This window comes from Mauremys mutica, chromosome 3 (assembly GCF_020497125.1).
Source record: "Mauremys mutica isolate MM-2020 ecotype Southern chromosome 3, ASM2049712v1, whole genome shotgun sequence".
NCBI lineage: Eukaryota > Metazoa > Chordata > Testudines > Geoemydidae > Mauremys > Mauremys mutica.
In genome coordinates this window covers 130,519,202-130,540,700 of record NC_059074.1, presented here as the reverse complement: position 1 = coordinate 130,540,700, position 21,499 = coordinate 130,519,202, and the positions used below count along the sequence as shown (strand labels likewise).

Below are 21,499 nucleotides of genomic sequence, written 5' to 3'. Positions count from 1 at the left end.
CGCTCGGAACTCAGCGAAAACAATATCCCCATTGTTATTGCAGCTTGCTGTGTGCTCCACAATCTCTGTGAGAGCAAGGGGGAGACCTTTATGGTGGGATGGGAGGTTGAGGCAAATCGCCTGGCTGCAGATTACGCTCAGCCAGACACCTGTGCCATTAGAAGATCCCAGCGGGAAGCGCTGTGCATCCGGGAGGCTTTGAAAGCTAGGTTCCTCAGAGAGCAGGGTAACCTATGACTGTCCAGTTTCTTTACAGAGAAGCTGAACCTGGCCATGTTTCTTTACCCATTTACTGTTGACTCTCCTCTGCAGTCTCATACCCCGTTTGCCCCCTTCCAACACACGTGTAAAAATAAAGGTAATGGAGCATTGTTATTTAAAAACCTTTTCTTGAATAATGATTTTGCGTCAAAGGGTTGAAACAGGGACGTGGACTGTGGTGGGTAGGGTGTGCAGTGATGTAGAGACCACTTCTAGACTCTAGGAATGATAGGCTACTGCTCCTACAGCGGTCTCTGGGGGGAGGACGTTTTCAGGTGGGTGTGCAGGAAGGGGTGAGGGGTGTAGGCTTTGGGACAGAGTTTGGGTGCAGCCTCTGGGCTGGGGGTGGGAGCGTAGGAAGGGGTGAGGGGTGTGTGGGAAGGGGGAGGAGGCGTAGGGGGTTGCGGGCTGTGGCTGGGGCTGAGGGTTTGGGGCATTGTGGAGGCTCAGGGCAACGGTAGAAGGGCAGGGTGATGGCAACCTGGCTTGCCATTTGTGGATGGCAGGCGCTAGTACCCTGGGGCAGCAGACAGCATTTGTGCCGGTAGCCGCTCTACTGTCAGGTAGGGACGCAGTGCGGGGGGCGGGGGGGAGACGACACGCCGGGGGAGAGGTGGCAGGTGGGCGCTGGGACCTGCTCCAGGCAGGGAATTGACGGGGCGGGGGGGAGACCCGCGTGGGCCAGGGCCCGATCCAGGCTGGGCCGGGGGAGAGACCCACCTCCAAGTGCACCTGCCGCCTATGAACAGAACATTAAAAACACCTCACAGACTGACCAGGGTGCCTAGTGACTGCACTCAATGAGTAACCTGCCCCCATGTCTGTACCCTGTTCATGGTGAGTGTCCTATGCAATTACCAAACCCCTCTCCCCCCTTCACAGAAAGTCTTCAGCAAACAAACATGACAGAAACAGTAATTAACAGCAAACTACTTTTAATACTCGACAACACAGTAAAGGTGAGAACTTTTCAAAATCTAGGGACTGAGAACTTTTGGGTAATTTAGCAGTCCGCTGTGGTGCAGTGACAGTTTTCACGGCCCTTGGTACCCCTCCTTCTTGTTATTCTGGGAGAGGTGGGTATTGGAGTGTGTGGCGGGGGAGGGCAGTTGCAGACACAGTGCAGGGGGGCTCTGTCCTCCTGCCTGCGGTCCTGCAGAACATCGACAAGGTGCCTGAGCGTGTCCGTTTGCTCCCTCAGTAGTCCAAGCAGCGTTTGAGTCGCCTGCTGGTCCTCCTGATGCCATCTGTCCTCCCGTTCGCTGTGTGAGCGCTGCTGCTGTGTGAGGTTCTCCCTCCACTGGCTCTGCTGGTCCGCTTCTGCTCTGGAGCAGCCCATAAGTTCTGCAAACATCTTGTCCCGGGTCCTTTTCTTACGACGCCTAATCTGCGCCAGCCTCTGTGAGGGGCATGGTGGAGCAGGTCGGGATACTGTTGCAGCTGTGTGAGGGGGAAAAGGGAGTGAATTGCTTACAAAGATGCCTTTTCTTAAAAATGAAACATAGTCTACTCATTGCCTGTGAACCAGACCATGGACGGCACCTATCTCCTGAGCACTCACTCAGGGAAAGTTCGATTTATCTGCATTCGCTTTCATTGCCTGGGGTATTGCACTGCAGACCAGACAAGCGGGGCAGGAAAGCTGAATCCGTGGAGCAGCCAGGCATGGTAAGCCAAAGGCTTTTGGCTGCTTAAAAGTCAATGTCCAGCTCTGTCCTCTTGCTGCAGGCAATCCTGAAAGCATAAACTCTGCCCCTGTTCCACCCCCTCGCGGTTTTCCCTTGGAAAAGATCCCTGTATGCTGCCACTCTGTAGCCTCCAGCACGTGGCTCTAAAGTGATGCTTCTTGTTGTTCTAAGGAACAGTGAAGCACTACCAATAGTAATAGTACACAAATCACTCTACTTCCATGCAGGAGTCTGCGTGTGAGATCACCCTGAGGAGGGTGTCACGGAGAGACAGGGAGCGCATGCTGAATGAAAGCCAGCACAAGCCAGGGCCCTATGCTGCGATGCTCGTCAAGGCACTGGTCCCGGAGTACCAGCTGAGAGCGTGGCGCGGAAAAGTGTGCTACCTCGGAGCACCCAATAAGCCAGCTCTCCCCAGGAACCTCCTCCATAGGCTTTTCGACTACCTCCAGGAGAGCTTCGTGGAGATCTCCGCGGAAGATTCCTGTTCCATTCCCCTGCATGTAGACCGTCTGTTCGCCTAGTCTATTTTCCTGTTCCATTAATAATAAAAGTTTACATGTTTAAAGCACTTACCGACTGATCCTTCTCCTGATTCAGGGTCCGTGGTAACGGCTGCAGAGGGTTGGTAGGGGATCTCAGTGAGGGTGATGAAGAGATCCTGGCTGTCGGGGAAATCAGCGTTGTAAGCGCTGTCGACTGCCTCCCCCTCCTCATCTCCTTCCTCATCTTCCCCATCTGCGAACGTCGATGAGGAACTGGCCGTCGACACTATCCCTTCGTCAGAGTCCACGCACACTGGTGGGGCAGTGGTGGCAGACCCACCGAGAATGGCATGCAGTGCCTCGTAGAAGCGGCATGTCTGGGGCTGGGCTCCGGAGCGTCTGTTTGCCGCTTTGATTTTATGGTAGCCTTGTCTCAGCTCCTTGACTTTCACGCGGCACTGCATTGCATCCCGGCTGTATCCTCTGTCTGTCATGGCTTTGGAGACCTTCTCGTAGGTCTTCGCATTCCGTTTGTTGGAGCGCAGCTCTGAAAGCACAGACTCATCGCCCCACACAGTGATCAGATCCAAGACTTCCCAGTCAGTCTATGCTGGGGACCTCTTTCTATTCTGGGATTGCCTGGACTCCTCTGCTGGAGAGCTCTGCATCGTTGCCGGTGCTGCTGAGCTCGCCCCGATGTCCAACCAGGACATGAGATTCAAAGTACCCAGACAGGAAAAGGAATTCAAATTTTCCCGGGTCGTTTCCTGTGTGGCTGGTCAGAGCATCCAAGCTCGGACTGCTGTCCAGAGCGTCAACAGAGTGGTGCAGTGTGGGATAGCTCCCGGAGCTACTAAGTTCGATTTGCATCCACACCTAGCCTAATTCGACATAGCCATGTCGACTGTAGCGCTACTCCCCTCGTCGGGGAGGAGTACAGAATTCGAACTAAAGAGCCCTCTATGTCGAATTAAGTGGCTTCCTGGTGTGGACGGGTGCGTGGTTAATTCGAATTAACGCTGCTAAATTCGAATTAAAGTCCTAGTGTAGACCAGGCCTAACATTTTCTTGATTCAGAAGTTGTGCTGGTACCTCAGCCGTTGCTGGGGGAAAGGTGAAGTGTTCACCCTGCCGGAAGCTCCTGCTCCCTTTTGGTATTGCTTTCTATATTGTACGACGAGGCTGTGCATTACGTACCACTATTAGCCATATGATCTGTTTATGGACAGGACAAAAGGGACACACTGTTATTACATTATAAAAGCAGATTGGATTTCCAGGCTTGCCTACACCCACCTGGTATGTGGTACTTGCTGGTTCAAGACCCCACAGGCTTTATTAAATAATGCATGGGGCCCTAGAAGAGGAATCGCCTCAATCACAAATCAATGTGCAGTTTATCACCCCCCAGCCTCTTAACGTTTCTCTTTTCCTGAACCACTTAAAAGGCTCAGCTAAAAGTTCTTTCTTTCAGCAATTGGTTTTCTGCTATAAAATGTATTTCTCTTCATTCTTATCCTCTGATGATTTGACTTAACAATTTGGTGGCTGCTCCTTTTACCGTAGCTAGAGGTTAAGTGGTTCCAAGCCAGTTTGTAAGTTTTAGCTATGTTAAAGGTTCAGTAGCTGCACCGTAAATGGTAAGATCTTTAGAGTATATTCTCAGAGCACATATGTAATTCATATTAGCGGTAATAGGAGTTGCATGTGCCTCTTAAGAGGAGACTATGAACTATTGTCTATTCATGAACTGATAGGTTTAGTTTTAGGGTCAAATTCTATCCTTGGATATATGCATATGACTTAAATGGAAGTTGCAGGCATCCAAGAGCAGTTTGGTCCGTAAGACAGTGTGGTGATGGGTGTGTGTCTTAGCCATCCGACTGGTTAGGACTCTGTCAGCAAGAAATAAACTCCAGCTCATTCATAGCCTAATCTTGCTCCCACCTAAACCAGTGGTAGTTTTACCATTAACTTCCATGGTGGCAGGATCTCTGAACCTAACATTTTCTCTCTGAGAGCTCTGTAGCAAGACTGGTTGTGTGCCAGCTGCCTCAGCCCCTGCAACTATACGCTCTTTGTGTAGGTTCAGAACTCGGATATATAGATGCTCCAGATTATGCATGCATGGAGAAGGGAGAAAGAAAAGGGATTGTCTTCAAATCCTGTATGAGTTAATTTTATTCCGATAAAATCATTCCACATAATCTCCAAATTATACATATTTTTTAAGCAGAACAAAGGAGAAATTCAAGACCCCTTTGCCAAAGTAACCAGAAAAAAGGAAACCCGGAGGCCAAGTTAATAAACCTCTTTCCTGGCTGTGCTGCAAAGAGATATCCAGTGACAGGGAACAGACTCGCTTCTCATTGCCTCCTTAAGTCTCGGAAGATGACAGCAAGGAGTGGGCCATTTTGTCTTGCAGAGGAGCTGTGTTAAGCTCTTGAAATGAAATGAAGGCAGTCTGTAAACTTCTGATTGGAAGCCCTGAGTGCAGTGCTACAGAAACTTTACACTACAGTTTGGTTTTAATCTTCTTCTGGTCAATTACTGACTTATCCACAGGGCAGCCTCCTACCTGCTTGTGTCAGTGGAGGTGTGTGTGTGGTGGGAAATAGCAGCATGTTACAATGTATTGCAGAGCACACACTATCCTCTCTCTGTCTCTGTGTGTGTGTGCTCTGCCTCACACACACAGAGACAGAGAGAGAGAGAGAGAGAGACATATACAGATCTGAATTTGCTGAGAAAAATCTCTAATTAAAAACTGTGGGTCTTAGTTAAGGCCTGCTCCTTTCCCCCACTGTTGACTTCAGTGAGAGCAGGATGGTTCCTTTACACACCAGTGAGGTTTCATTCAAATAAATAAACATCCCTTTACCCCAATACTGATTGCATGTTTCAGCTATTTGGTTTTTCAGGAGAGGTTTGTTTTAGACTCAGACTAGGGGAGCATGTTTGTACTCAGGTAGTGGTGTCATTAGGATTTAGTCCATGGTAGGGCTGATTGAGTCAAGAATCTCACCTTAATGACTGAAAGCACATTGCTGGGCTCTCTGCATGTATAGAGTAATAGACAAACACCTCCACTTGGAATAGAAATATTTGGAAAAATCTTGAAACAGGAAAATACTGCTGGCCAACATGGCCAAATTAGAGTGCCACAGAACTGAAGCAGCTAACAGCATTGCATGGAATCATTTGGAATGAAAGGGATCTTTAGTGAGTTACCTCTGGCCCCCTTCTCTCTCTCTACCCCCACATTTGGCACCAATATTGGTTTAGCAAAGGAAGGTCCTGGAGAAGACCAAAGCAGGCACTAGGAGGACTCATAGACAGGGCCGGTTCCAACTTTTTTGCCTCCCCAAGTGGCAAAGGGCGGGGGGGACCCGATTGAGCTGCTGCCGCCAAATTGCCGCCGAAGAGGAAGAGAGGGAGTGAGGGACCCGCAGCCGAATTGCCGCCAAAGATCCACACCTGCCGCCCCAACAACGGACGGACTGCCACCCTTTTCTATTGACCGCCCCAGGCACCTGCCTGGTCCCTAGCTTGGTACATATTTGACTTGATTGGGTGAGTAAATGCTGAGTAATGGCCTCAGGATTTGACCCAATGGGATTCTACAACTTCTACAACTTGTTCCATTGCCTAACCTTTCTCATATAGTTTTCCTAACATTTAACTCATATACTTCCCTTCTGTAGCTTTCAGCCCATGATTTCTTGTCCCATCTTCACTGGTTCATGAGAACAATCATTCCCAGTTGTCTTGATAACATCCCTTTATATAGCTGTAGACAGTCATCATGCCTCCCCTCAGTCTTCTTGCTCCTATATTGACGTGTCCAGTTCTATTACCTTTCCTTGTCCATCTTATTTTCCGAAACTTTTCACTGGCCTCTCTTTAAAACAGGTGCCCAGAATTGAACCTAATACTCTGAGGCCTAACCACTGCTGAATAGGACAAAATAATTACCTCAGTTGGGTCCCAATCCTTCAATGCTTTAGTCATGCAAGTAGTGCCTTGTATAGCAATATGTTCTGATCTCATTCATTATTGTGTAAATCCAAGGTGGTTTCACTGATACTGCAGGCCTATAATCATACAACAGAAGTCAGAATTTAGACCAGCATGAGTAAGATTTTTCAAGAATGAACACGTAATAAAGCCTAATATACCAAACTGTGCTGTCGCTTTCATAGGTGCAACCGCTTTGGAATCTACAGGAGGTACATCCATGTCGCTGGAAGCAAGATTTGTCTCATAGCATTTATTTTGTTGTGGCAGACAGGGCCGGCTTTAGGAAGTGCGGGGCCCAATTCAAACATTTTTGGCGGGGCCCCGGCAGGGATGACTAAAAAAAAAAACGTAAAAAATGCCTTTCATTTCTTAGCAACCAGTTCCCTATAAAAAGTTCTGATTTAAGGGATGTGCCACAGTATGGATTTTTTGTACCAATAGGGTTACCATACATCCAGATGGCGATTTAAGAACCAAAAAGCCTGACATGTCTGGGAAAATACAGCTGTACGTTAACCCCACCTAAAGTTATTTTTTAAAAAGATGGGCCTGAACCAGAAATGAGCTCTGTTTTACATGTGTGGGTCCCCGCCACTCCCTGGGGGTGTGCTAGGGTGACCAGATGTCTCGATTTTATAGGGACAGTCCCAATTTTTGGGTCTTTTTCTTATATAGGATCCTAATAACCCCCACCTCCTGTTCCAATTTTTCACACTTGCTGTCTGGTCACCCTAGGGTGTGCACATGTGTGGGTCCCAGTTGCTCCCTGCTCCCCCCCCCCATTGAGGGTGCGGCAGGGGTTGGCTGGAGACAGGGCAGGGGGTGCAGGGCTGGCGCAGGCAGGGCAGGGGTGCGGGGCTGGCTGGAGGCAGGGGGTGTGGGTACAGCCCACCCTGTACAGTGAGTGCCCCCTCTTTCTTCCTCCCCCACCGGGGTAGCAGCAGCAGCCCGGGGCTCAGGGGCTATTGAAAGGGCCCGGGGCTCCCCTGCGTCCACTGCCCCAGCCCTGTAAATAGCTGTGGGAACCCTGGGGAAGCAGTGGGGCTCCAGGGGCTATTTAAAGGGCCGGGGCGGTAGAAGCAACGGGAGCCCTGGACTTTTTAAACAGCCCCCAGCGCCCTGCAGCCCTACCCAGGGCTCCAGCAGTGGGGCTCTGGTGGCAATTTAAAAGGCCTGGGGCTCCAAACCCCTGCTGGGAGCCCCAGGCCCTTTAAATTGCCCCCTGGAGAAGCCGGGCCACCCTGGTACAGTACACCAGCTCTTGTCAGTACGCAGTACCAGGGCTTGGGCGCGGGGCCCTCTTAGGGGTGGGGCCCGATTCAGGGGAATTGGTTGAATTGGCCTAAAGCTGGTCCTGGTGGCAGAAGCACAATGCTAACAGATTTTCAGTTCATTATCCCCTATAACTCCCAGATCCTACTCTGCCCTGGCCAGCATTCCTCATTGATATTTGTGCAGCTGATTATTCCTTCCTAAACAAACCACTTTACATTCATCTCTTTTTTTAGCCCATTTCTCCAAGTTATTAAGATCTGCTTGTTCAAGGGGACTCCAGTGGTATGTTTTTCATGCAGTTCAGCTATTTACACCACAACAGCGGTCGTTGCATAGAAGTAGATACTTTACATAAAGCTGATGACAAGGCACTGTTTACTGTGTACTTGGCTGTTAAATGGCTAAACTGGCATTGATTTCAACGCATTTTTTGCTAATTGTGGGGCTGATCTAGCTCCCATTGAATCAAAAAGCAAACCTCCTCCTAAATTAAAGCAGAACACAGGCTAATTTGTTGTAGTAGCTTCTTAACATGCAGTATATATAGTCTTACTATATATTATAAAGTATAACAGATATTATAAAGACTCTCACCAATGTGCAGTAAGCCTTAGGGAAGGTCAACCCTAAAACGTTTCAGCAGTTCAAATAAGCATCCAAAAGCCATGTTGCCAACTGTCACAATTTTTATTGCAAGTCTTGCCATATTTGGTGTTTTTCTTAAGGCCTCAGCTCCAGGAGTCATGTGACTATGTGAGAATCTGAGGCTATGTTTTCACTTAAACTCTGCTACAGTGGCACTGTAGATACTCACTACAGCAATGGGAAGGGTTCTCCCATTGACATAGTTAATCCACCTTCTTGAGAGGTGCTAGCTAGGTCAATGGAAGGATTTTCTCACCCTGAGAGGTGTGTGTGTGTGTGTATGGAGATATACCTATCTCATAAAATTGGAAGGGACATTGAGAGGTCATTGAGTCCACTCCCCTGCCTTCACTAGTAGGACCAAGTACTATTCCTGACAGTTTGTTTGTTGTTTGGTTGGTTGGTTGGTTGGTTTTCCCCCCCAGATTCCCTAAATGGTCCCTTAAGGATTGGGCTCACAAGCCTGGGTTTAGCAGGCCAATGCTCAAACCACTGAGCTATCCCTCCCCCCGTGTAGCTGTGCCAATGTAAGTTTTCAGTGTAGGACAGCCTTCAGCTTTCATTAAAAAAAACAACAACCTGGGGCCAAATCTACATTAACAAGTTAGGTTGATCCAGCTACGTCCCTCAGAGGTGTGAAAAATCCATACCTCAAGTGACAGAGTTAAACCGACCCCCCTCCCTCCAGTGTAGACAGCACTAGGACAATGAAATCATTCTTCTGTCAACCTCACTCCTGCCTCTTGGGGAGGTGGATTAACTACAGCAATGGGAGAACCCCTTCCATTGGCATAGGTAGTTTCTACAGTGAAGTGCTACAGTGGTACTTCTACAGTGCTGTAGATGTGCCACTGTAGCAGTTTAAGTGTAGACAGAGCCTAAGTTTCTAGCCCTCATTATTGTAGGGAAAAACTTAAAAACATGAACCCTTAAGGCTCAAAAACCAGAAGGCAAATAAAAAGAACCACAAACTTCTTACCCTTTAAAAGCTCACGATTTTGAAGCCAATTTCATGATTTTTTTGGAGGGAGTCTCATTTGCAATTTGGGGGGTGGGTCTGACTTGTGGTTATCTGAAGCTCTCCAAACCCTTAATCCAGTCTACTCCCATGTAGAGTTCTGTTGACTTCAGGGAAGTTAAAGTGGGGGTGACTTTAGCCTGTTTAGTCTAGAAAATAAATTGGGACTCTTGCAAGAACAGACTTTTTGGCAAGGTCTTTAGATTTACCTTTTATAAGAAAGTCATATAGAATTTTAGAGCCGTCTGAAAAATGAAGAAAAATATTGTTAGATTTTTAACTTTAAAAAATATATAGTTGAAATTTATACCTTTTGAAAAATTTTAACGACTGTAAAAAATGGTAAAAAGCAACACAAAATTTCACAGAAAATGTTCAACCAGCTCTATTGAATTGAATGGGAATGAAATCAATAGGGCCTTACAGAAATTGAACAAAGTTCTATAGAAATTATTCTAAAAAATTGTTGAATTTAATAAAGAATGAGATCCTTTCTATGGGATTTTGTAGTTATCATAGAGAATCCTATAGAACAGAAGTAATTCTCTATTAAATAGTATCAGATAGTTAAAAATATCCATAGAAAAATTATCATTTTCTACTAAATTCAATAGGACTATTTCATAAGAGCATCCTTCTTCCACTTAAATTGCATGAGTACTGCACTTTTTATTTGCTTTAAACAACCCTAGTATTTTCCTGATCACTGCGTTCTTATTACAGCTCTGCAAAATATTTACAATGAAACATGAATCCTTGTGAAACCTGCCTGGTTTCAGGTTTCATTATAAACTCGAAACTCAAGCCAGTTTCGTTAAAAGCTTCAACACGGTTCGTGAACCTTTCCACCCAAACTGGATTGATTTATGGCTTTATGTCAAAACTATACAAATCACGCAGTGTCACGTGGATTGAGCATGCAGCAAAACCTGCAGGGCGTGAAGCCATGCAAATCAAACCCCGCAACTCCATGAAGCAACGATGCTGAATGTGCACATCCAGCAGCTTTACATGCTGTAATCTAGACATATTGATCTTTAAAAAGCATTAAACATGTGATTGCACTGACCCATCAGTAAAATGATCTGACCCAGTATAACATAGGCCAATATTTAAAAAAAAAACAAAAACCCAGGTGTCTAAAGTTAAGCACCTAAATCCTTATTTAGGTGCCTAAAGAACTGAGCACAAGTGCTGAGCACACAGTAACTACCTTTTTAATCAGGCCCATTATTTAGGTGCCAAAATATGAATGGAGGAGCCTAATTTTTGGTATTATTTCTGAAAATCGTGACCATAAACTTTAGAGTAGAACCAGTCCTGATTGGGGGTTGTGGGAGAGGGCCCAAGTCCTGCAGAGGGTTCAGCCACAATCCTCGAGTGCCGGTCAAAAGGTGGGGGCATCACTAGAAACTGTACAGGGAGCAGAGAGAAGTGGTTGTGGAGCTATGGCCCAGTGCATCCCTACACCAAATGAGCTGAGCCAGCACAAACAGGGTACAGCGGGCATTCTTGAGAAAGGCAGTTTCTCCATGGGCTGCTGCAGGTCTGACACCCCTCTTTGCCAGTTATCAATGTCTGTGACTTAAATATGACAAGGCAGCCTTAGTGGGTTCAAAGTAGTTCTGCTGATTTAATACTGTTACTTCCAATCTTCTGCATTACGACTATTCTTTGGCATGGTCTGGCTTCCGTGAAGCATATGGTTGGTCATTAGTCATTAAACCTTGATTCTAACACCAGCATTAGGGCTTTGACAACCACATCAAGGATAGGATCCAGCCACCCTCGCATAAGACATTTTTAAGTACTGTACACCCAGCTTTAATAAGCAAAAAGGAATTTAGCCAAAGGATTATTGCCCCCTGGACCAGACTTCACTGGAACTCTATCTTTCTTCTGGACTGGAAGGCAGTGATAAATTATGCGCCAGATTCCAATCTACCCTTTGAAACTTGTGTTTCAGATATTTCACTGACAATGAATTACAAGAACCAAAGGGGAAGATATAACGTTGGCTAGAAAGCCATTTATTAAATGTCAAGTCAATCTCAACAGGACATGAAAGTGCTCAAATACCACAGGGTGGTGAATGTATAAATGCCTAGACAGGCAAGTAGGTAGATACTGATAGGTCAGATTGATAGAGCAGTGTGACCAGATCCACATGCAAAATGTTCCCCAGAAAGCCTGCATAGGTGAGCCTTGTTTAATTGCATTCTAATTAGTCTAGGTCTGGCACCTATTTGTATTTGGCCAGCAGAATGAAATCATCTTGTCTTGATGCCTTGATCTGCATTTTGATTCCCAGTGTTTACTTCTACATCATATATCAATGATTATACTGCCTTGGCTTTTCACACTATTATTTGCTTTCAATTTATACAACTGGGCATCTATCTATCTGTCGCTCTAGGACCGTACACAAAAACGGACAAGTACAATCACCTACCTTTGTTAGATCTCTCTGAGGTGCCTCACTGTCTTCTCTAATTTTCACCCAACCTAAATAATTTTCTCTCATCTGCTAATTTCACCACCTCATTGTTCATCCCCTTTTCCTGATTGCTAATGAATATATTAAATAACACTGATCCTAGAGACTTCATATTCTCATCATTGTTGTTAGAAAGACAAGGTGGGTGAGGTAATAACTTTTATTGGACCAACTTCTGGTGGTGAGAAAGACAAACTTTCGAGCTTACACAGAGCTCTTCTCTAAAATCCTGGGACCAGCATGGCTACAACAACACTGCATACAACGATTAAAGATATTGTGGTAGTGCCTAGCAACCTAAACCAGGTCTGGGCCCCATTGTGCTAGGCGCTGTACAAAGCTATAGAAATGACAATCCCTTGTACTAATGAGTTTGCAATCTAACATATTTTCTCAGAGAAGAGGGTCAGACTCAAGGCACAAGGGTACCGGGGCTATCAAGATTCAGGGACCTTCACAGCTGACAAATAATAGACAATGCAGCTTTACTGTGCTTTTTACAGCCTACCTGCAGTAAAGTGGCATTATGTCATATCCCGTCTTAGGATGTGGAGAGAGTACATCATCATGTCATGTGACACAAGGTCATCACATGGTGAAGCAGTGTCACCACACAAGATCCCAACATAGTGTCCAATGTGAGATTGCCCATTACTACTGTCTAATAAAAACTATGTTGGCCTAGGCACCCTGAAGCTTGAGCTCCCCTGGATATGGTCCTGCCATTCCCCACAGTTATAGTGACCCCGGCTGAAGTATAAAACTACGTAAAATAAATCTATTCAGAAAGCCCCACAGGGAGCACCTGCAACAAAGTTAGCTGGATCTTTTATGCAATGTACAGTGACCCTAACTATTAGAGGTAAACCACTGCAATAAAGCTGAGGCATAATTTGTTGGTAAACTTTTACAAATAAAGGAACTGTTTTTGGCTTTCTCTGTGGGCAGAATGCCCATGGTCAAAAGCTGTTGGTTAATATTGTACTTAAGGATCAGTGGTTTGTGTCAGTTGTGGTCATTTGACATGCTTTTGCCAGCTGGTATAACACTATGTCAAATGGGTCAAAGCCAAAATAAACATGCTCCATGAGCTCATTATGTCTTAGATCACAGTGCGTGTGAGCTCTCTGAAGCTTTAGGACAGACTTGGAAGACTTTAAATCATTTAAGCTAATGTTTCCAGCAGGGATGTTGGATTGTTTTGCCAGTTCACCAGGGAAAAAAATAAGCATAAAATATTGACACAAAAGAAAATGTTGACTTTAACCATGGCAGAGATCAGGTTAAAGGCTTTTGATCGCAAACTCCATTCATGGCAAATCCAGGATTTGAAGGGAAAGAAATGAAACAAGGAATTTCAAGGAATGGGTAAGCGGTAAAAGCCAGCCTGAAATACAGTGTGTAAAATGGAAACGTGCATATATGTAAAGCTCAATGGGACATTATAAGAGAGAAACTAATACATAAGATGAATATTAGGAGACCCTGTGGGCTGGCTACTTAGTCATTCCCAAGTGGTGGTTACATCAGTGTAGAAGTGGGTCTTGAGTAGGGGTTGGCGGGAGGACAGAGTAGTGGTTTTATAGCTTAGTTCAGGGAGGATATGCCATGATGGGAAGGGAGGAAGAAAGCACAACGATATTAAGGGCAATGAGGTTGGTATTGATGACAGAGTGGAATAGGGATGACATGATAAGATAGAAGGCCCTGCTCCTTCTTCCAGTGAAGTTAATGGCAAAACTATTGACTTCAAAGTTCAGTCTCACCGGCCCCTAAGAAGGGGTGAACAGGGAGGGCAGGCTTGTGAAAGGTCTCAAGGGGAAGGGCAAACTGTCTGACCCAGTGTGAAAATGAGTTTGGTCTCTGTCCAATAGCACGCTGCACTCCAGCAGTCCCAGCAGAGAGACTAAGGCAGGGGTAGTCAATAGGCGGATCATGGGCCAAATCTGGACCACCAGGTGCTTTTGAACAGACCCCGAAATCTTTTTATTTATCATCATTATTGTTATTTTTTTATTATTTTCTCGGGAGTCTTGACCAAGAAATGTGGATCCGGACCAAAAAAAAAAAAGGACTACCCCAGGCTAAGGTCTGAATGGACCGGGGACTGACACGCTCTCCTGTTGTTCTTTTCAGGGTTGGAGGCCCTGGGGAAGCTAGTGCCCTGCTGCCCATTCTGTGTGTGCTCTGTAGGTAGAACGAGGTGTTCAGTCACTGCGGCTCAGGATCTGGAGCCTAAGCATGAAACTCCCCCCTCCCTCTAGATTAATGCCCAGAAGGGAATTTTTAAAGCACTTCCTTAACTCGCCTGCTGTTTCTATTCTGGGTTTCCTTTCCTCTGACAGTACCACACCGCGGCATTCGCCACTCTGCCAGACTCAGAAGGAAGCGGGGGCTTCAGCGTGCACAAACAGAGAGAGCGGCGTCTTTGGCAGCTTTCAGAGCCGCTTGTCTCAGGTTTCCTTTCATTTTTAATGGTTCACATACCGCTCTCAACGTCTGTCTCTGATTTTCTGGGCACGACCTTGATTTTACATCAAACATTCCCCAGGTCTCTCTGCATCCTGCTGTTGTCTGGCCGGATTATTGTCCTTAGAGCTGATCTTTCTATTAAGATGTTTGGTTTTATTATTTTTATAACCTAAAGCTCATCTAAAATGTAAAGCCGTGTTCAGCCTTTCCTCAAAGACACCTATACTTTGATTCTTTGTTCCTGATTTTGCTGTCAGACAGCTGTGAGGTAAGATGCTTACACAGAGAACTAATCTCGGGAGATATATTTATATTTATCAGGTGAACTGAAGCAAATTAGTAGCCTCTATCTGCCCCTCTCTGTTCATCAGCCAGCTTGATGAGATACTGTCTGTATTATTGTTACAGAAGCACTTCTCACGTCTCCACTTCTATAATCTATGTATGTGGCCCCCCAGCTCCTTGGTATGTGAATGCATCATATGCATAGGACCAAAGGTATTGCCAGACAGGATCATATCCAAGGTCCATTTAGTGCTGTATCCCATCTCTGGCAGTGGACAGTGCCAGATGCCTCAGAGGAAGTTGTACAAAATCCACAGTAGGCAGCTTTGGGATCATCTGGCTCCCTAGCATAGGTCTCATCCTGACCTCTATCAGTGAGAGACTGGCTTTAAGTAATGGATTTATTACCACAGCACCTCTGTGAGGTAGGCAGGGAAGTGTTACTATATTCCCATTTTACAGATCAGAAACAAGGCAGAAAGATACAGTAACTTGTAACTTGTCAGGAAGCCTGTGACAGAGCTGAGAACCTCCATTTCCTGAGTTCCAGACCAGCACCTTCACCACAAGACCATCTTTGTTCACATTTCTTTCAACTGAGGCCTTACAAACCAAAGTTGTGCCTGTTTTCTGCATGGCTGTTAACTATAATGCCATAACAATAGGGGTTTTCCTCACTGTCCTTTTCTCACCTCATCTCCTGTTCTTGCACAGTATCCTGTGCTGGCCTTTATCCCAGGGAGGCTGCATTTCAGTGGCGGAGTATGCATGTAATTTGTGAAATGCTCTGAGATCCCTCAGGCTGAAAGGTTCCGTGTAACTATAAAGCATAGTGTTATTCTGTACTTTTGGAAAGCTTTCAACTTGTTTCTTTATTTGGTGGACAATCTCAAAGCAGAGGCTGTAAGCAATAGAGGTACGCTGACCTCCAAATCCCTGATTCTGAGCTCCCCTTTTCCTGGAGGAAGTTTGGATCAGCATCCTATTGTTGCAATAAGTTAGAGCTAGACCCCAGATCCAAACACCCTAGATCTTTGAGCTAGTTTGTATCTGGATCCAAACTTCACAACTGTTTTCCTAGCTATATAGGGGGCTAAGCTGGAACCCTGGAACCCAATTCCTACATTTAGGGAAGTACGGATCTGACCAAAGTCACTTGGGCCTATCACTGAGCAGTGAGGGATGATCCTCCAAAGAGTTAGAAAACACCCGTAAAGGTGGAACCTTACCAAACTATGTGGAGGTCTTAGCTGTGCAAAGTTGGGCTAGAAGTCTCACACAAACATACTTGTTCACAAGATGTTCAGTGTTTGCCACTTCCAGACGGTCCAGAAATCCCAAGAGTGCAAACTGTCTTGTGTCACTTCTGCATTTCCAGCTCCAGCCAGCGCAGAGAAACTAAAACTTTTGACATTCAAAATAGGCCTGGATTCAATTTAAGTTTTAGGTTAAAGTTCCTCTTTTAAATTTCCTGTAAGTTCCCGTTTTATCTGAACTGGGTCCCTAGCAATCATACTTCTTTAGGATAGCACCAGCCAGGAGCTAGGTTTGGTGAGGGGCCTGGAGGCGGAGGAAGGTGTCTGTGTGTAAAAGGACAGTGCTCTTTAAAGGTCCAATTAAACTTTTATTGACTTCACTGGGAGTGAAGAAGGGGACTTAAAGGCTCATCCTGTACTTCGTACTAAGTCAAAATTTCCACTGACATCAATGAGAATTTTGCCTGAGGAAGGACTTGCAGGGTCTGGCCTAATATGCCAGAAATTTTAGGCCTCATAAAACATAAGCAACTCACATAAGTCAAGTAGAGTATTTTTAAAAAATCCCTGGCTCTTCACTCTGCTCTACTTAATCATTTTAGGCAAAACTGTGCTCTCGGATGCATGTGTGGGGCTCACATTACCACCAACGGGTGCCACGTGTGAATATCCAAGAGCAGAATTTGGCTCTTACTCACCTAGCTGCACTGTATAAACCATTCCACCACAGGATCCTTCTCTCTGTGCTCCATGCGCAGACTGCTGTTTACTCTTTCCCTGAGCTCACTGCGCTTCACCCCAAGGAGCGAACATATTGCAGCTCAACTCAGTGCATGCGAGATGTGCTTTGGAAGATTCCCTTTCCCTCCCCTCAGGGCCCTTGCGTGCTGTCACAGGCCCTGGCTAATTGGATACATCTGACCTGCCTGCATCTTTGAAAGTCTGCAGAGGATCCGTTTAAAGAAACACATTTGGTTTCACATTGAATTTACAGAGTGAAAGTTTTACCAGCTGGAAAGTTCTGAACCAAAGTTGATCTTTCCATGAGGAGCGAATAACAGATTGGATCCAGACCCTTCCTGGTTTCAGCTTTCCTCTTCACTTATTCCACTCATTACCTTTTGGAAAAAATGGTTATCGTAAATGCTAACCACCAGTGTCTTAGGCGTGAGTTAAAGAGACAAAATCAAACCCAACAACTCCAGCTTCCTGTTTATAAATGATCTTGAACTCGACTTCTCAGCTAACCGCACAGTTCATAGCTGACGTATCCCATTGCGCTGTGTCCTCTTAGATGATGTGTCATAACACTGTGAAGTGTGTGATGGGATCCACACATACAACCAGGCATGAGGCTTCTGCCAACACACTAAATAAAAATCAGTATCGTTTGACTGTCAGTGTCACAGAGACTGATGCAAAGCCTACGGAAGTCATTGTAAAGATTCCCATTACTTTTAGTGGGCTTTGCATCAGACCCATACAAGCCCTTCTCTTGGGTAGATCTCAAAACACTTCATAGAGGAAAGAAAGTGTCATTATCCCCAATTAACAGATAGGAAAGCGCAGGCCAGCATCTTGCCCCAGTCTCTCAGCAGGTCGGTGGCAAATCTCGAAATAGAACCTAGATAGTCTCCTGACTCCCAGTCCTATCCATTAGGCCAGTGTTTCTGAACCTTTTTGATACTGGCTGCATTCCTAAACTGTGCCATGGAGATCTCAGGGACTGGCACCAGTCCACGGAGAAACACTGCATTAGACCATGCTTCATCCCCACTTTGCTGGCATGCCTGTGCAGAGGGAAGAGGTACTTTTTATTTCAATCAATTGATCTGTAGAAAAATAAGTGCAGTGTAACTTAGACTTTATATTCCACATAGAAGGTTTAAGGAAATCAGGGTGAGATGAAGTATATAAGCACAAGGGCTCCATTTAAACTGCACTTATGCTATAATTTAAGCAATCTAGAGAATAATGTGTGCGTAAAGTTACTGAAAATGACACACATAAAAGTAAGCATTAAACTACAAATATTTAAACATGAGGAAAGATTACAATAATATTAACACAGAGAAATAAATTTGTGGTGCCCCTGTGAGTGGGTGCTAGCTGTAGCACCCTGGTCACTGCAGTGGCTGCAGCACGGGGAAGACTGCAGGCTGAATTGAAGGCAAATAACCCCTTTTTATTAGGGATTACTGACACTTGGGTGGCAGTTGCTGGGCTGATGAGGCTATTGGCTCAGTAATTGGGAGGCACAGGAAGTGAAGGGGAGCTCAAGAGGGTGATTGAGCCTAGGAGAGGAGAGAAAGCTGTGTGCAAGTCTCCTCCTGCTGTAAACCTGTGGTACATTCTGTTGTGCTTTGAAACTGAAGGTTAAGTGCACATGTGGTGAAAGACAAATAGTCTGCACATGCTTGTGACTGGGAGACCACAAGAACAGGCTAGGCAGTGGTACTTGCAGGCAAGGTGAAGGGATTCCCTGTGACAGCACCATCTGTGCAATAGGGAGGTTTTTAAGTATGTAGGGAACAAAAGCAATCCTAGCAATGGGCTAGCCCCATCACTAGATAGAGGGGTAAAATTGTTAATGATGATGCAGAAAAAGCAGCAGTGCTCAATAAATGTTTCTGTTCTGTATTTGGAAAGAAGCAGGATGATATTTTTGTATCATGAGAATGATGAAGTATTTTCCAGTTCATTAATAACTAAAAAGGATATTAGACAACATCTACTAGGGATAAACACTTTTAAATAATTAGGCCTAGATAACTTGCACCCAAGAGTTTTAAAAGAGTTGGCTGAGGAGACCTCTTTGCTGCTGAAGTTAATTTTTAATAAATCTTGGAATACAGGGAAATTCCAGAAGACTAGAAAAGCGCTAACGTTGTGCCAATATTCAAAAAGGGTGAGTGGGATGACCCGGGTATCTACAGCCCAGTTAGCCTGACATCAGTTCTGTGCAAAATAACAGAAAAACTGATACAGGATTCAACTGATAAAGAATTAAAGGATAGGAATATAATTAATGCCAGTCAACATGGCTTTATGGAAAATAGACCTTATTTAATTGTTTGGTGTGATTACAAGTTTGTTTGACAAAGGTAACTGTGTAGCTGTAACATACTTAGACTTTAGTAAGGTGTGTGACTTAATACTGCACGACATACTAACGAAAAAGTTAGCACTATACAATATCCAAAAAATCACATCTTAAACAGATTAAGAACTAACCAGCTGTAGTTTTCAAAAAGTAGTTGTCAATGAGGAATCGTCATCAAATGTGGGTATTTCTAGTGGGGTTCCACAGTGAGTGGTTCTAGATCCAATGCTATTCAACATGATCTGAAAGTAAATATAAAATCACTGCTGATAAAATTTGCGGATTACATGAAGATTGATAGAATGGTAAATAATGATGATGACAGAGCAGTTATGCAGAGCGATCCAGACTGTTTGGTAAGCTGGGCCCGTTCAAACAAAATGAGTTTTAATGCAGCCAAATGCAAAGTTATATGTTTAGGAACAAGGAATGCAGGCCGTATCTACAGAATGGGGGACTGTATTCTGGAAACCAGTGACCCTGTAAAGGATCTAGGGGAATAAGCAATGAGTGAATAAGCATCAGTGCGATGCTATGGCAAAAAGGGCTAATGTGCTCCTTAGATGTTATACAGGAGAGTAGTGAGTAGAGGTAGGGAGGTGATTTTACTTCTCTATAAGGCATTGGTGAGACCTGTACTGGCAGACAGCATTCAGTTGTGGTGTCCATTTTAAAGGATGTTGGAAAACTGGAGAGGGGGCAGAAAAGAGCCATAAAAATGATTTGAGAGCTCAGAGAAAATGCCTTACAGTGAGAGACTTAGAGCTCAGTCTGTTTAGCTTATCAAAAAGAAAATTGAGGGGTGACTTGATTACAGTGTATATGTACCTTCATGAGGAGAAAATCTAAAGGACTCTTTAATCAAGCAGAGAAAGGTATAACAAGAACCAATGGCTGGAAGCTGCAGTCAGACAAATTCAAATTAGAAACAAGGCACACGTTTTTAACAGTGAGGGAGATTAATCATAGGAACAAGAAAAGTGGTGGAGTCTCCATCTCTTGATGTCTTCAGTACTGGATGCCTTTCTGAAAGAGATGCTTTAGCCAAACACAAGTTATAGTTATGGGGCTCATTACAGAGATAACTGCATGCAAGTTATCAGAGGTCAAATTAGGTGATTTAATGGTCCCTTCTGGATTTAAACTCTAAGCAACTATGAATCTGACATTGAAAGCTTCCCTGACTGGTGGAGTCTCCGAGGAGGATGGCACTGCAAACACTGCCTGACCTCCCATGGGGTATGGCTGCTCCCATTGGTGCAGGAGTGAATCGAGCTACTATCTGGAGCGTGGTTTCTTAACCGCTGAGACGTCGCACTAGTTGAACTAGTTAAAGATCGGCTCAAACCAAAATCCAGATCTGAGCTTTGTGACTCAGGCTCATCTCTAGCGCCAGGGAAGCCACCAGCCAAGGAGGTGTGGTTGTAGTTGTGTTGTATCTGTATTACATGCATGGGTTTATTTTGTTTAACTTCTGTTTTGAATAGAAATACTTGCCCAAGGCAGGAATGTTCTTGGAGGAGAGCTCCTTGCCTACTGCTGACACTGAGAATTCGAATGGGAGCACTACTCCTGCTCCTTCATTATGGAGCGATCAGCTTTGCTGCTTCGGTCTGGTTCTCCAGTGCTGATTTTGCCTTGCTTCACTCAAAAGCAGCACTAGAGGAAGAGTGCAAACAGGGCCTGATCTAAAGCTTATTAAAGTCAATGGGAGTCTGTCCATCTTTGGATCAGTCCTGTAGTGAACAAGAGAAAAAGGGATAGGCAGGGGCCAGAGAGCAAGAATGAAGGGGAACAGAAAGCAAAGTGGAGGCAGTGTGGTCTACTGGTTAGGTCACATGACTGGGGGGCTCTAGATCTAGGCTCCATTCCAGGCTCTGATACTGACTCACTGTGCGGCCTGTTGGGACACTTTATCAATCAGTTCTTCAGTTACTGCCATCTGTGAAATGGGGACAATAGTACTTCCCTATCTCTCAGGGGGTAGGGAGTCTAAATACGTTCGTGTTTGTAACGTGCCCTCATGGAAAGCACTGTACAAGTGCTATGTATTATCATGTCGATACGGATGAGGCAGAAAATCTCTCGACCACAAGAAGGAGCAGGACTGGAGGGTTAAGTGTCACTTCCTTTCAGTTGGTTGGGCCTACTGGTTGTAAGATTTTTAAATTGAGTGAATTTATTACAGAGGTGCACCCGAAGGGAGGAAGGAATTAATCACAACCTCCAATCAATAGCATCCACTAATGAATCATTTTTCTCAGTGAAGCTCTGTGTAATATTGCAAAGCTGCAAGGAGGTGGGGTGTGGAGTTGATCAATACCATTTGGTTTCACTGCATGCATCAGGAAAATCATTAGTTTGAACAAACCAGACTGCACAGCACGGAGACTTCCCTTAGAACTGCCTTTAATAAAGGGCCACTTCTGAATTATCCCTAAAAAGATTCTGAGATTTGTTTGGGGTAAAAACCTAGAAGCTGAGATATTATCAA

At 45.1% G+C, this 21,499-nt stretch overlaps 1 long non-coding RNA gene across 3 annotated transcripts in view; it reads right to left on the bottom strand.

Moving 5' to 3' along the window:
- Positions 1 to 3,427: 3,427 nt before the first annotated feature.
- Positions 3,428 to 21,499, bottom strand: part of LOC123365612 — a 119,978-nt gene continuing 101,906 nt past the window's right edge. For all 3 annotated transcript variants that reach the window (XR_006577659.1, XR_006577660.1, XR_006577658.1), the window contains 4 exons: positions 19,137 to 19,247; positions 9,602 to 9,637; positions 6,410 to 6,528; positions 3,428 to 3,649 (listed from right to left, as the gene is read on the bottom strand). This is a non-coding gene — a long non-coding RNA (uncharacterized LOC123365612). The remainder of the gene's footprint in view (positions 3,650 to 6,409; positions 6,529 to 9,601; positions 9,638 to 19,136; positions 19,248 to 21,499) is intronic.